General features: G+C 39.0%; 1 long non-coding RNA gene across 2 annotated transcripts in view; it reads right to left on the bottom strand.

The window, feature by feature from the left end:
* The window catches only part of LOC114905994, a 249,353-nt gene that overhangs the window by 127,933 nt on the left and 106,158 nt on the right, over window positions 1–15,262 (bottom strand). Inside the window, exon 3 of one of the 2 annotated variants that reach the window (XR_003796352.1) lies at window positions 3,225–4,291. The exons of the other annotated variant lie outside the window; for it this stretch is intronic. This is a non-coding gene — a long non-coding RNA (uncharacterized LOC114905994). Of the gene's footprint in view, window positions 1–3,224; window positions 4,292–15,262 lie in introns of those variants that run through there. 2 annotated transcript variants of the gene reach the window in all.

Raw genomic sequence — 15,262 nt, forward strand, 5'->3', positions numbered from 1 at the left:
CTGCATGAAAATGAAAACACACCATATAAAAATATATGGGGGCTTCCCTGGTGGCGCAGTGGTTGAGAGTCTACCTGCCGATGCAGGGGACACAGGTTCGTGCCCTGGTCTGGGAAGATCCCACATGCCGCGGAGCGGCTGGGCCAGTGAGCCATGGCTGCTGAGCCTGCGCGTCCGGAGCCTGTGCTCCGCAATGGGAGAGGCCACAACAGTGAGAGGCCTGCGTAACACAAAAAAATAAAATTAAATTAAAAAAATATATATATATATGGCATGCAGCTAAAGCCAAAGAGTTTATATCCATAAACAGTTATGTTAGAAAAGAAGAAAGATCTCAAATCAATATAGTAAGCTTCTACCTTATGAATCCCACCCCCAAAAAAGAGCTAATTAAACACAAGGCAAGAAGAAAGAAGTAAACAGAAATTAGAATGGAAATCAATAAGATACGAAAGAGAAAATCAGTAAAGAAAAATCAATTAAAGCAAAGTTAATTCTCTGAAAAGATAACAAAACTGATAAACCTTTAGCTGGACTGACCAAGAAAAAAAGAGAGAACCCACAAAACACCAAAATCAGGATGAAAAAGAGAGGATATTATTACTGACCTTACAGAACATAGAAGAGCTATGAGGGAATACCATGAACAACTTTATGACAAGTTAGACAGTTTAAATGAAATGTATGAATACCTAAAAAGACACAAATTAGCAAAACTGACTCAGAAATGTAGAAAATCTGAATAGACATATAACAAGTAAAGAAATAGAATTAGTAATTTAAAAGCTTCCCACAAAGCAAAACTCAGGACCAGATGGATTAAATGATAAATTCTATCGAACATTTAAAAATGAAATAATGCCAATACTACACAAACTTCCAGAAAATACAGGAAGAGGGAATAATTCCCAACTCCTGTGAGGCAGCACTACCATGATACCAAAACCAGACAATGACATCACAAGAAAAGAAAATTAAAGAGCAACATCCTTCATGAATATAGACACTATAATCCTCAAGAAAATATTAGGAAACCAAATCTAGTTAAATATAAAAAGGATTATACACCACAACCAAGTGGGATTTATCCCAGGAATACAAGGTTGGTTTTAAGCCAAAAACCAATTAACATAACAAACCATATTAAGAGGATAAAGGGCAAATACTACATGATCATCTCAACAGATACAGAACAGGCATTTCACAAAATCCAATACCCATTCATGATCAAAAAAAACTCTCAACAAACCTGAAATAGAAGGAAACTTCCTCAAGCTGAGAAAGGGCATCTGTGAAAACTCTATAGCTATCATATTTCATGGTGAAAGACTGAATGCTTTCCTCCTAAGATAAGGAACAAAGAAAGAATGTCCATCTCACCTCTTCTATTTAACATTGCACTTGGGGTCTGGCCAGTGCAATCATGTAAGAAAAAGAAGTAGAAAGCATTAAGGTTGAAAAGAAGAAGTAAAACTTCACAGATGACATAACCCTGTGAATAGAAAATCCTAGGGAAATCTCAAAACACTATCTGATAAACAAGTTCGGCAAGGTTGCAAGATACAATATCAATGTATGAAAATCAATTATATCTTTATATATACGAGGAATAAATGACCCAAAAGTAAAATTAAGAAAACAATTCCATTCATAATATCATCAAAAAGAATAAAAGTTTAGGAATAGATTTAACAAAAGAATTGTAAGACAAGTACACTGAAAATTATAAAACACTGCTGAGGAAAATTAAAGAAAATCTAAATAAATGGAGAGATATTCCATGTTCATGGATTGGAAGACTCCATATTGCTAAAGTGGCAGTTCTTCCAAAATTAATCAATAGTTTCAGTGCAGTCCCCATCAAAATTCCAGCAATGTGTATGTGTCTCTCTCTATAATTGATAAGATTATCCTAAAACTTATATGAAAAACCAAAAGCCTCAGAATAGCTAAAAAACAATTTTTAAAAGAAATCTGGCAGACTTTCATGTTAAAACTTTAAAAGCTTACTATGCATATGTATGGTTGAGTTGCTTTGCTGTGCACCTGAAACTATCACAACATTGTTAATTGGCTATACTCCAATATAAAATAAAAAGTTAAAAAAAAGGCTTACTATGAAGCTACAGCAATCAAGACAACATGATACTGCATTAAGGATAGACATATATAAATGGAACAGAACTGAGAGTCCAGAACTACACTCTTATATTTACAGTCAATTGATTTTTCAGCAATGGTACCAAGGCAATTCATTGAGAAAGGATAGTCTTTCCAACAAATGGTGCTGGTACACATGGACGTCTATAAGCCAAAAGATGAACTTAGACCCTTACCTAACACTATACACAAAAATTAATTCAAAATGAATTGTAGATCTAAATGTTAGAGCTAAAACTATAAAAACCTTTAGGAGAAAATTTTTTAAGACCTTAGGTTCTATAAAAATGTCCTAGATACGATCCCAAAAACATGACCCATAAAAGAAAAAAATTGTTAAATTGGAGTTCATCGAAATTTTAAACTGTTGTGCTTCAAAAGATACCATTAAGAAAATAAAAAGACAAGCCACAGCCTGGGAGAAAATATTTGCACATCACATATTCAGTAAAAGATTTGTATACAGAACATACAAAGAACTCTTACACACAATAATAAGATAAACAACAATTAAAAATTGGCAAATGATTTGAATAGATATTTCCCCCAAGAAAATATATGAATAACCAATAAGCACATGAAAGGATGCTCACCATCATTAGTCATTAGGAAAATGCAGATTAAAACCACAATGAAATACCATTTCGTATCTGCTAGAATGGCTATGATCAAAAAGACAGACAATGAGAAATGTTGCAAGGATATGGATAAATAAGAGCTCTCATACATTGCTGGGGGAGATGTAAATGGTGCAGCCACTTTGAAAAACTGGAATTTCTTAAAAAGTTAAACATACCTTTACTATATTACCGAGCAATTCCACTCCTTGGTATCTACCCAAGCTAAATGAAAACATATGCCCACACAAAAAATTTGTACACCAATATTCAGAGAGCATTATCCATAAAAGCCAAAAAGTGGAATCCACGCAAGTGTCCATCAATGGATGAATGGATAAACAAAAGGTGGTATATCCAAACAATGGAATTTTATTTGACAATAAAAAGAAATGAAGTTCTGATAATTGCTACAACATAGAAGAACCTCAGAAACATGCTATGAGAAATAAGCCAGACATCAGAGGCCACAAAATGTACATCTCTATTTAGGTGAAATGTCCAGAAAAGGCAAATATATAGAGACAGAAAGTAGATTAGTGGTTGCCTGGGGCTGATTGCAACTGGGCACAAGATTTATTTTTGGGATGATGAAAAAATATCCTAAAACTGGATGATGGTCATAGTTGCACAACTCAGTAAATTAAAAAAATCATTAATCGTACACTTAAAATGGGTGCATTTACAGTATACAAATTATACCTCAATAAATTGATTTAATAATTCTAATGGAAACCAAATTCCCCACTTAAGGTACAAAACATACTTCAGCTACTTTGTTGTCCATAAAGCAAGGCCCTTAGAAGCATCTCTTTATACAGTTACTAACCATAATAACTATCACAGTTATTGAGCTCTTACCATAAGCCATAAACTACCCTAAGCACCTGAAATGCATTTGCTCCTTTAATGCTCATAATAAATTTGAGTTTGATTTAGTAACGTCATGAAAGTCACACAGGTGGCCAAACCAGTACTTAAATTAATGTCTGCCTGACTCTAGAGTCCTTGCTGTACATCCCTATATTCTTATCTATTAATATGAAGCTAGAAAAAAAGAACAAACCACCACCTTTAAAGAGATCTGGAAGACCTGATACCCATTTGACAGAATAGTAAGTACAATAGCAATTATGATCACAGACTTTAAGACAAAGAAAGTGTATTAGTCTCTAATTCTGTGTAAAAAAAATTACTCTAGACTTAGTGATGTAAAACAACAATAAATATTTATTATCTTGCAGTTTCTGTAGGTCAAGAATCTGGGGCTGGCTTGGCTGGGTGGTTGTAGCTCAGGGTTTCTCATGAGGTTGCACTCAAGATGTCAGCCAGGACTGCAGTCATCTCAAAGCTCAACTCAGGCTGGAGCATTCACTTCCAAGAGGGCTCACTCACATGCTTGGTAAGCTGGTGCTGGCTGTTGGTGGGAGGCCTTAGTTCCTCTGTACACAGTCGTCTCCACAGGGTTGCATGTGTGTCCTCATGACACGGTTGCCCACTTCCTCCAGAGCAAGCTGTCCAAGAGATCAAAGTTGCAGTTGTGTTGTCTTTTATGACCTAACCTCCAAGGTCACACACCATCATTTTTTCAATGTCCTATTCAGTGTAGGAAGAGTCTCCACAAGAACATAAATACCAAGAGGAGGGGATCATCACAGTTCCTCTTGGAGGCTGGCTAACAGCAAAGGTTCAGCTCACTCTGGGAGGGCTGAGAGAACTGGAGTTGCCAAGCGTTCAGTCCCACATGTACCACAGACATACACATGACACTCTCACCAAGTTAAAACTACTTGCTCCAAAGTCATGGATAGCAGCCTGTCCCTTTGGGATGCAGTCTCATTCTGCTTGCCACACGCGACAATCTGAGTGGACCCACATGGTGAATGGGAAGCGAGAATATGACTTTTGGCGCCTCTGAAATCCCCTTATCCTCTCTATCTGGAGTCTTATTATGGTATCCTCCCTTCTGTTGATTTCCTATCCTGCACATAGCTTCTCTGAACCTCCCCACATCCCCTATTCCTCATCAAAATGGACCTGTCCCGCATCCCATCTTTTTGAATCCTCCTTTTCATCTAGAGCTTGGAAAGTTCTAAATCCAGAATACTCATTCAAGGTAGTGGGTTAGTAACTTATTCAGTATATTTGCATTCTAACTGCCTTCCAAAGCTTTAGCCCCCAAATGGATGCATATGAGGGTTTTAGTCATCTTCAGGCAAAGGGAGAGCATTTCTGTTTCTTCAAATTATATCAAGTTGATTCAAACCATATCTTCATGCATTCATTCATTCAGTTAATCACCCAACCAGCGTTTACTGAGTGCCTACCATGTACCGTGCACTGTACTTGGCACCATAAACCTCATCTTGGATACTGTGAATGCATGTCAGCAAAACATTTTATAGGTCACACAACTGCAGAGTATGGAAAGATCGAACATAGGCTCCTTTCCTAAGGTTCCAAGGGAAGGGAAGGAGCACAAAGGCATCTCCTCGTATAGCACCCTATGATATGCATACATTACTGGAAGGGTAGATTTGTTAGAGTCTCAGCCACACCTAGGAAAAGCTTGTCAGCCAAAAGCAAAACCCAAATTAGTTCCTTTGAGTGCAGCTTTTTTAAAGTACATTTAAAGTACCACCCCCATGAATGCTTCAAAAGGTACATTTCTGAACCCGATGAATATGAAAATATAATTCACATCTAAGAGTTGACATTCTGCCTAAAATAGGCAGCTAACAAATGTTGCCTTCGGAATAATTAGATATTACAAGTGTAAAGAGCTATCAGGACAGGACACCATTGTTTTAGAAACCAACCAATTAAAAATGTATTACATTCCTCAGCAACTCTTGGGTTGCCCCCCACCCCCATTAACAGAGAGAAGTAGAGGAATGAAGAGTTTATTCAGTCAACAAAAATTTCTCAGTAACTATTCTGTATCGTAATTAACTGTCCTGGTGCTGGAAATACAGAGATGGACAAGACAGACACATAAATTGAATAAATATTTCAGAAATTTACTCACAGGGGTGAGCAATGCTAGAAGATAGTCCAAAAATATGCAACGCTACACTTCAAGAAAAAATTTTTATGACCAGGACCATGGTCTTATTTTAGCATACAGGGAAGCAGTATAACATACTCATCTTGGAAAACAGGTCCTAAAGTCTGACTACTTGAGTTCAAATTTCATCTCTACCATTTAGAAGTTGTAAGACCTTGGGTCATGTAAATTTTCTAAGTCCCAGTTTCCTCACTTAAAAATAAAGCCTGCTTTGGGGTGCCCTTGAGATAATTGAGATACATAACAGAGCATACTGTCTGGGAATCCCCTGGCGGTCCAGTGGTTAGGACTCCACGCTCTCACTGCCGAGGGCCCAGGTTCGATTCCTGGTCAGGGAACTAAGATCCCACAAGCTGCGTAGCGTGGCCCAAAACAAAACAAAACAAACAAACAAACAAAATCACAAATTGGTGGGGGAAAAAGCATACTGCCTCCCATATAATGAATGCTTAGTTAATGTTATCTGTAATTTTATTAACTATGGATCAAAGTAATAATAAAATTCGTTTCCATTCCTTGAGGATACACTCACATTATGAAAGAAGGCTCGGGTTTATATTTTCTCAATGTATTTATTCAGCCACTTATTTACATCTTTGACATCTTTCTTGCCAAAACCAAGGAGAATATAGGATCCCAACACTTTCTTTAAATGTCTTACTTGGCCTCACTTAGATTTTGCTCACTCCAGATACTTGAGAGCATAAGTTTCTTCACTCCCACACTCCAAACCCCATTTCTCTTTTCCTTCCCCTTCTTCTCAAGGGCATCATGGATTAACAAATGGGCTCAACCCCCAAAATAAAGTCAACTCTTCTCATAGGTATAATAGCAGTCAGAGACACAGTGCCAGAGCTTTTAGCACAAGAATGAGACCCCAATATGAACACGTGGTCTCTGTTTTAAAAATGGTTTGGGTAACCATTTTAGAAAGGGAATTTTTAGCCCTGAAAAAATTCACTATATCCCAGGCAGAAAAGCAAACCTTCAATATATGGACCCAGATTTCATCCAACTATAGAAAAAAAAAGTCATTGTAAAGCAAATAGCTATTATTCACCTTAGGAGAAAAGGCAGAGGTGTGCCATTCTTTCATTTCTCATTTTTTTTCATGTCAGTGAATAATAATGACATTTACTCCCTTCATCCTCAGTTCTTTATTCTTCTGTTTTAAATGTTGCTGGGGTTGTTCCTAAAAAAAAAAACTGTCTTGCATAACTTAAGCATCTCATATAACTCAAAATATGGTTATGGTTTCAGCTTCTTAAGACTATTAATTTGAAATCCATTTCTGGGTTCAAACTGTATATATGTGCAAAACCACACATGCAGATGTGTTTATGTTACCAGGTAGCATAAGGAGATAGTGTAAAAAAAGCATGGGTTCCCAAGTCAAACAAGTTAGGGCTCAAATAGCAGGTCTGCCATTTACTAGCTGTGTTTAGTAGGCAAACTATTTACCCTCAATGAACCTCAATTTTCTCACCCATGCATTGGGTTTATCGCAACGAATAAATGAGATGAGATCTGTAGAATGCTTGGCACCCTAATAGGTGGTCCAGAAGTATTAGCAGCCTCTTTTGGAGGAGGTATAGGAAGGGAGTCACGTGTAACTTAAATTTCCACAGGCTGCCCAATTCTTTGTGTAGACAGTAGAAACTCAAATCCCACTGGTTCAGTCCTGTCACCTGCACCAGGACACCTTTCTCCCCAAAGTCTCCCCACTTACTTCTGAGAATTCTTAGAAAAATTTTATATGTGTTCACAAAATCTTCACCCACCTTGGCCTTGGTTTTGGAGTCCCCAAGACCTGTGAGGCCAAAAACAGTCCTCCCTTCACCATTTCCCCCAGCTTCAGTGCTCTCCAGAAGAGCATCATTTTCCATGCCAGGGAAGCAGCTTTTGCTTCTCCTCAAAGCTGTGGATCATGAGGTATTTGAACAGAACTGTTTTGTTTTGAGTCCTTACTCTGATGCGCCACACTGCGTTCTAGGCATTCATGGCAGAAAAGCCCCTCCTCCCAGCTCTGTGCTGCATTTTGTCACCTGGTCCCTAAGAAGCACTATTTTTTTCCCAAGTATTACAGGAAGCCTCATGAGAAAACCTTCTTTAGTTTCTGCCAGAAGCCCCTCTGCTCATGGGCCGCATACCTCCTCGCTGGCCACAAGCTGGGACACATACCATGTTTTCCTCCTGTGTCACATGCCCTCTGTGTCATGCCCATATCTCCTCAGGCCTTACCGATGGCCAACAGCTGCATCACTTTGCCTGAGGCCTTCTTCAGTAGCCTGCCTGCCCTGCTTGCAGGCAGTCTTCTTGGGTGCAGTCCTCAGCCAATGACTGACAGGAATAGGTGTGGATAACTCCAAGGCCTATGTTCTACATCAGCTTCTAGAGTTCCCCAATACAAGGAAACTCCAGTTAACCACAGTGGTAACTGGCTTGATAAGGCATCATTCATTCAGTGGCTCTTTTCTTACCTGTCTCACTTCCCTACCCCCTTATTAGTATTTCTTAGGATTATCTCACCTCAAAACTACTTGCACTCAAATCCTTGTCTTCAAGTCTACTTCTAGGGGAAACTAAACTAAGACGACTGCCTCATGTCCCCATCTTTCTCTCCAGACCCAAAGAGCACACATCTCCCCAGGCAAAATCAACACATACCAGTAAATACTTGAGGAACTACTGATCCACCAGTTCCTTAGACATGGCCAAGGTCTGAATCCAGATCAGCCCCAGCTGGGCATTCTTCTACAAATATAAGTATCCTCCCATATACAGAGATCCTGGGTTAGGTGCCCCTTCTATCAACTTCTCCAGTTTCTATGTTTCCCCAGTTGTCATAATGGCAATGCTGTATTATAATTCCATATTTTATTAACCACTGATGCCATCACATTCTAAGGTCTGTGAGGGCAGGACAGTGTCTGTCTTGTTTATCATTTATACCTATTACATATGATAGTGTATTGTGCAGAGTCAATCCTCCATAAGCATAGGTTGATTTCAATTAAATTTCTAAGGAATAACAAAAGTCTGACACCTCAGGCAGTCTGAAACCAGGGAAAAGGAATGAGCTCATACTAATCAATAATACTGACCACTTGTAGAGAGTCAGCTATATGCCTGGTCCTATGTTAAGTAATTTTCAAACATTATTTCATGGAACATTTATATTTACCTATGAGATAGGTACTACAATTCTCATTTTAGGATAGGGAACATGAAATATAGAAAAGTTCAACACCTTGGCCAAAGATACACTGCTACTAAGTAGCAACATTGGTAACAGATTCAGGTCTGTCTGAATCCAAGAGTTACCTTATTAAGCACTACACTGTCTCTGTTGAGAATCTCTCAATACTATTCTGCTTTGCGCATAGAAAGTATCATCAGAGGCCAAGCATTATTGTATGAATAATGGTGATAGTTTAATGACCATTAAAAGTAAGTGTAGTGGCTTGAATGGTGGCCCCCCAAATATGTCCATGTCCTAATCCCCAGAACGTGTGAATGTGACCTTACTGAAAAAAAGGATCTTTGCAGATGTAATTGAGTTAAGGATCTTGAGATGAGGAGATCATCCTAGTTTATCCAAGTAGACTTTCAATCTAATGACAAGTATCCTTAGAAGAGGCAGACGGAAGAGGAGGAGGCAATGTGACCATGGAGGCACCAGAAGCTGGAAGAGGTAAGGAACAGATTCTTGCCTACAGCCTTCTGAGAGACTGCAGCCCTGCTGATACATTAATTTCAGACTTCTGGCCTCCAGAATTGTGAAAGAACAAATTTCTGTTGTTTTAAGCCACCGTGTGTGGTAATTTGTTATGGTAGGCCTAGGGGACTAATATAGGCCCAACATTCATTTGTCCATTCATTCATTCTACAAACATTTGAAAAGCATCTCTTATTACATGCAAGACACTACTACACAAACAGATGAGACGCTATCTCTGCCTTCAAAAAATTTATAGTTAAGTTCAGGACCTTATGTCTGAGTTGTATGGGCATTCTACTCTGGCACTAGACCTACTGGCCATTTTGCTGGCCAGTCCACTGCATAATTATGTGGCAAGTTAGAGTGCTAGGCCGCCATTGGAAATCTCTGAAACTTGAAAGAGATAGGGATCTTGAAGATCATTTGGTTCAACCTCTCCCCTCCACACAGTATAGGAATCCACTTTTCAGAGTTCCTGGTAGGGGGCCATTCAGCCTCTTTTTGAGCACTTCCCCAGTGAGTAGTGTATCCCTTTCATACTAAATCTCTCATGTATGGGCAACTTTCACTGTAGAGTTCTCACCATCACTGAGCTCCAATTTGCCCATTATGGCTTCCATCCAGTTATCAAAATTCTATCCTCAAGACCCATAAGAATATGCCTAATTCTTCTTTCATATAACAATCCCTCAAATTATTTAAAACACCTGATATGTTTCCCCAACTATCTTCTGCTACCTGGCAACTAGCCCAGTTTAACTTACCATTCCTCAGGTGAAGTGGTTTCTAAACCTTCCACCATATTGCATTCCTTTTCTAAATACAGTATCGTTTATCCATACAATTTAAAATATGGCACTGAGAACAGAATACAGTTTACACATAACTCAAGCAGAGGAGAATGGGACCATTATCTCCTTTATTCTGGGCTTAACTCACACATCCTAAGACTGTATTCATATTGTAAAAAAATGATGTTACACGATTGACTCATTCTGACCTTCTTGGCAGCTGAAACCTAAGTGTTTTACTGAATTTCCATTAAACCTGGTTTCCCTTATATGCCTATATGCTTGATTTTGGAATCTATGTGAAATATTTTTTATTTACTTCTGGAAATTGCCTGGTTTTTGTTTCAGCTAATTTTTCCAAGCTGTCAAAATACCTTTCAATTCTGATTTCTCATCCAGCATATTAACTTGCTTTGAGTGATTCTCATTCCCATGCTCCCCCACCCCATCCCTGGAACTTACCACTATGTCTTCAGGCTCTGGTTTAAACCCTTTCTTTCTGGACTCTTAGAACCTGCTCACATACTCCGATAAGCCATTACTCCTAGCCCTTGACTCCTGTCAAGTCATGACAAACAATTTCTGGGTCAGGGCTCCAATCTCTAAAGTTCCTTCCAGCTCTAATCTTTTATTCATGTTAGAAACTGGCAGATATTCAAAATCATTGCAGTTGATAGGATGCATGTAAATGTAGGGGGCAGCTAGCACCTTATGAGATCCAGGAAGACAACCAATGTTTTATAAATGGCATCAAAGCAACATAACTGGGGAAGACCCTGGGGAATTACAGCATCATTAAGAAAGTTCACAGCAAGGTTTTGGAAGCCCTTTTGGGTTCTATTCTCTGAGCTGCAGGTATAAACCTGAAGAACCCAAATGTGGCTCTCATAGGCCTATGGACCAGTTCTAAAGCTCTGGGGGCATCACCACCTGACACTATCAAAACTAACTCAGTAAGAAGGGCCCAGAGTTCACTGTGGCTATTGGGGCATAACAAATAGTATCTTGTCAATACCTTGCAGTCGTTCTTCACTGACTTAAAAGGCATGTCAATAAGAGAGGTGAAAGGATGAGGTAGGAAGATGTGACATGTTTGGGAAAAAGAAGAAATCCTGTTTCAATGCCACATTTTCTGATTATTTTTCTCCATTTCTTTTCTGAAAAAAAATTCAGTGGAGTAGTTTGTGGTGGTGAGGATGTGATGTAAGAAAAAAGAGGGAAAACTATTTAGAAGTTGTTTTATTACTATTTTACAAATTTTCATATTCCCTATGCTATTGAGATGCCAGTCATATTTAAAAGTATTTATGGGACTTCCCTGGTGGTGCAGTGGTTAAGAATCTGCCTGCCAATGCAGGGGACATGGGTTCGAGTCCTGGTCTGGGAAGATTCCACATGCCGCAGAGCAACTAAGCCCATACGCCACGACTACTGAGCCCACGTGCCACGACTAGTGAAGCCCGTGCGGCCTACAGCCTGTGGTCCGCAACAAAGAGAAGCCACCACAATGAGAAGCTCGCACACCGCAATGAAGAGTAGCCCCCTTTCGCCGCAACTAGAGAAAGCCTGCACGCAGCAACAAAGACCCAATGCAGCCAAAAATAAATAAATAAAATTTAAAAATAAAAATAAAAGTATTTATGACAAATGATGGGCTAGAAGGGCTAAAAGAATTAAAATTAAGCAAGTACCATCAATCCAAAGTCTCCAATGATACTTTATACCTACATAGCACTTTACATTTCTCAAAACACTTTTTGCATGCATTAAAACTTCACGACAACCCTGTGGAACTGCCATTATTATCTCTGCTTCAAGATGAGATTTGGTAAGGTCAAGAGACTTGCCCAAGTTTATAAAAGTAGTGAGAAAAGGCAGAACTGGGAACTGAACTGTTATATTCCAAGCAGTATTCTTTACACCATGGTACAACTATTCTGAAAGAAGAAAGAACAAATCATTACTAGCACAGCAATCCTGAAAAACTGCAAGTATCTTTAGATTTCATACAAAAGGAGTGGAGATTCCTTTCTTTTATATACAGATGGAAATAATGCAATCACTCTGCAAGTCCCCTATCTCAGTCTCTCTCAGTTAGTCCACAAAGATGTTTCTAACTACTCCAATTTAACGATTTAACAAATGTGTATACTTGCAACACATAAGGTGCTATGCTAAAGGAGTGGAAATTACAGAATTATCTTGGCTCTCAAAAATATTATCATCCAGTAGAGAAGACAGGTGTCTTAGTTATCTATTGCTGCATAACACACCAACCCAAAACATAATGGTTTAAGAGAACAACAACCATCTCCTATTGCTCATGATTCTGTAGGTTGGCTAGGCTTAGCTGGGCAGTTCCTCTCTTCCGCCAGCATTTGGGCGTCCCCAAGACTACCCTCAGGTTCACTAGAAGGACTCACAGAACTCAGAAAAGCCATTATACTCAGAGTTATAATTTATTACCGTGAAAGGATACAGATTAAAATCAGCAAAGGGAAGGGCACATAGGGCAGGGTCCAGGAGAGACCAGGCATGGAGCTTCTAGTTGTCCTTGCCCAGTGGAGTTGGATGGACAGAACTTACTTCTCCCAGCAGTGATGTGTAGCAACATGCACAGAATATTACCAACCAGGGAAGCTAACCTGAGACTTGGTGTCCAGAGATTTTATTGGAGCTCGGTCACATAGGCTTGGTTGACCCCCTACATGGCTGACCTTAGTCTCCAGCCCCTTCAAAGATCAAGCTGATACCACATGGCCCAAGTCCCTTACAATAAATCACATTATTAGCAAAAACTATCTGGTATGGCCCATGGCCCCCAGGTAAACAAAGACACTCTTGCCAGACAGGACATTCCAAGGTCTTAGAGATACCTCTCAGAAGCTGAGCAGGACCAAACCTTTCTTTGGGGAAGATTAATCCTTTGTTGCGTATCCACATAATGTCTGCTGGGGCTGCAGACATATGGAGACTTGACTACATTGAAGCATCCAAAATGGCTCACTCACATGATGGCAGTTGGTGCTGGCTATAGGCTGAGAGAACTCAGATGGGGCTGTCAGTTAAAATATCTTATACATGGCCTCTCCATGTAACTTGGCCTTCTCATAACATGGCAGATGAGTTCTAAGAGGGAGCCTTCCAAGTACACAAAACCAGAAGTTTCAGGTATCTTAAGACCCAGCCTTGGAAGTTGCACAGTGTCACTTATACTGTATTATACTGGACAAAGCAAGTCACAGACTGAAGAGGAGGGAAAATCAACTCTACCTCTTAATGGGGGAAGTAGAAAAGAATTTACAGCCATATTTAATGCATGGAACAGCAGATAGGTTTCCTTCAAAGGGACTAGAGTTTTCTTTTCCAAACTCCAGTGACACTGCCCTGAAGACACAGTGTGAACCCTTGTTGGAACAAAACAACTGGAGGGAACTGTAGCTTATACTCTGGATCCTGTTCTGGGTCTCAGAACTACAGGAGAGTTGAGACCAAGGACAAACCACATAGCTATGCCATATTTGTAAGAGGCATACAGTCTATGTGACAAGCTGAAGGAGAGATGGTGAGTGCATTGTAGTCGGCCACTGCTGACTGCAGTCAGCAGAAGACAAATACATATATACTTAGATACATACAAAGCAACCACAGAAAAACTCTCACCTCTCCAATGTCCCTGTCTCCAGGGAAGCCACCATCTCTGTATCTCCTTTCTGGGACATAAACCAGTTGCTAGAACCTTGAAATATTTAAGAGTCTTAGTTTGGCAAATCTGTACCACTGAAGTGGCTCTACTAATCCTAAATTTATCATTGGCCACATGATGAAGACCTTGACGGCCAACTGTGCATATGAAAACTCCATAAGACAGGCAGTTTCTTTTAATACTAGAGAGTCCTGGTAAAAACAACAAAATGGCTTACCAAAATGACCAAGTAACTACAAGTTCAAGACACTGTGTTTCCAGTTTCAGTTCAAGAAAAGATTTTTTTTTACCATGAGTTTTGTCACCCTCTACCTCATTCAAAAAAGAATCAAATTTTCCAAAAAAATGAGGAAGACTTCCTAAACAATCAAACAAGACTGTCAAAAACTGATAGATCTGAAAGGAGCAACAGACAAATCCACAATTATAGTTGAAGACTTCAACACCTCTTTCAGTAATTGATAGAACAAGTAGACAGAAACTCAGTAAGGATATAGATGACCTGGACAGCACTATCAAGCAACTTGACCAAATTGCCGTTTATAGAAGACTCCATCCAATAAAAGCAGAATACACATTCTCTCCAAGTGCACATGGAACATCCACCAAGATAGACCACATTCTGGGACATATAACAAAGCTGAACAAATTTAAAAAATAGAAATCATACAAAGTACATTCTCAGACCATAACAAAATTAAACTAAAAATCAATAATAGAAAGATGTCCAGAAAATCACCAAATATTTATAAATTAAATAATATGCTTCTCAGTAACCCATCTCTAGAGAGTCAAAAGAAATCATCTCAAGGGAAATTTTAAGACATTTTAAACTAAAATGAAAATGAAAATAGAATGTATAAAAATTTGTAGTGCTACAACATGGATGAACCCTGAAAACACTCTGCTAAGTGAAAAAAGTCAGACACAAAGGGACAAATATTTAATAATCCCACTTATCTGAGGTACCTGAAAAAGGCAAATTCATGGAGATAGAAAGTAGAATAGAAGTTAGCGGGGCTGGGAGGAGATGATGAAAAAGTCCTGGAAAAGGATAGTGGTGGTTGCACAACATTGTGAATGTACTTAATGCCACTAAATTTCTCACTTAAAAATCATTAAAATTGTAACTTTTGTGCTATGTATATTGTACCACAATAAAAAATGTAAAACATGCACGGGGTGCTGATAAAATAGTAC

Source organism: Monodon monoceros, unplaced genomic scaffold (assembly GCF_005190385.1).
Source record: "Monodon monoceros isolate NGI ecotype Baffin Bay Population unplaced genomic scaffold, NGI_Narwhal_1 Super_Scaffold_22, whole genome shotgun sequence".
NCBI classification, from domain to species: domain Eukaryota; kingdom Metazoa; phylum Chordata; class Mammalia; order Artiodactyla; family Monodontidae; genus Monodon; species Monodon monoceros.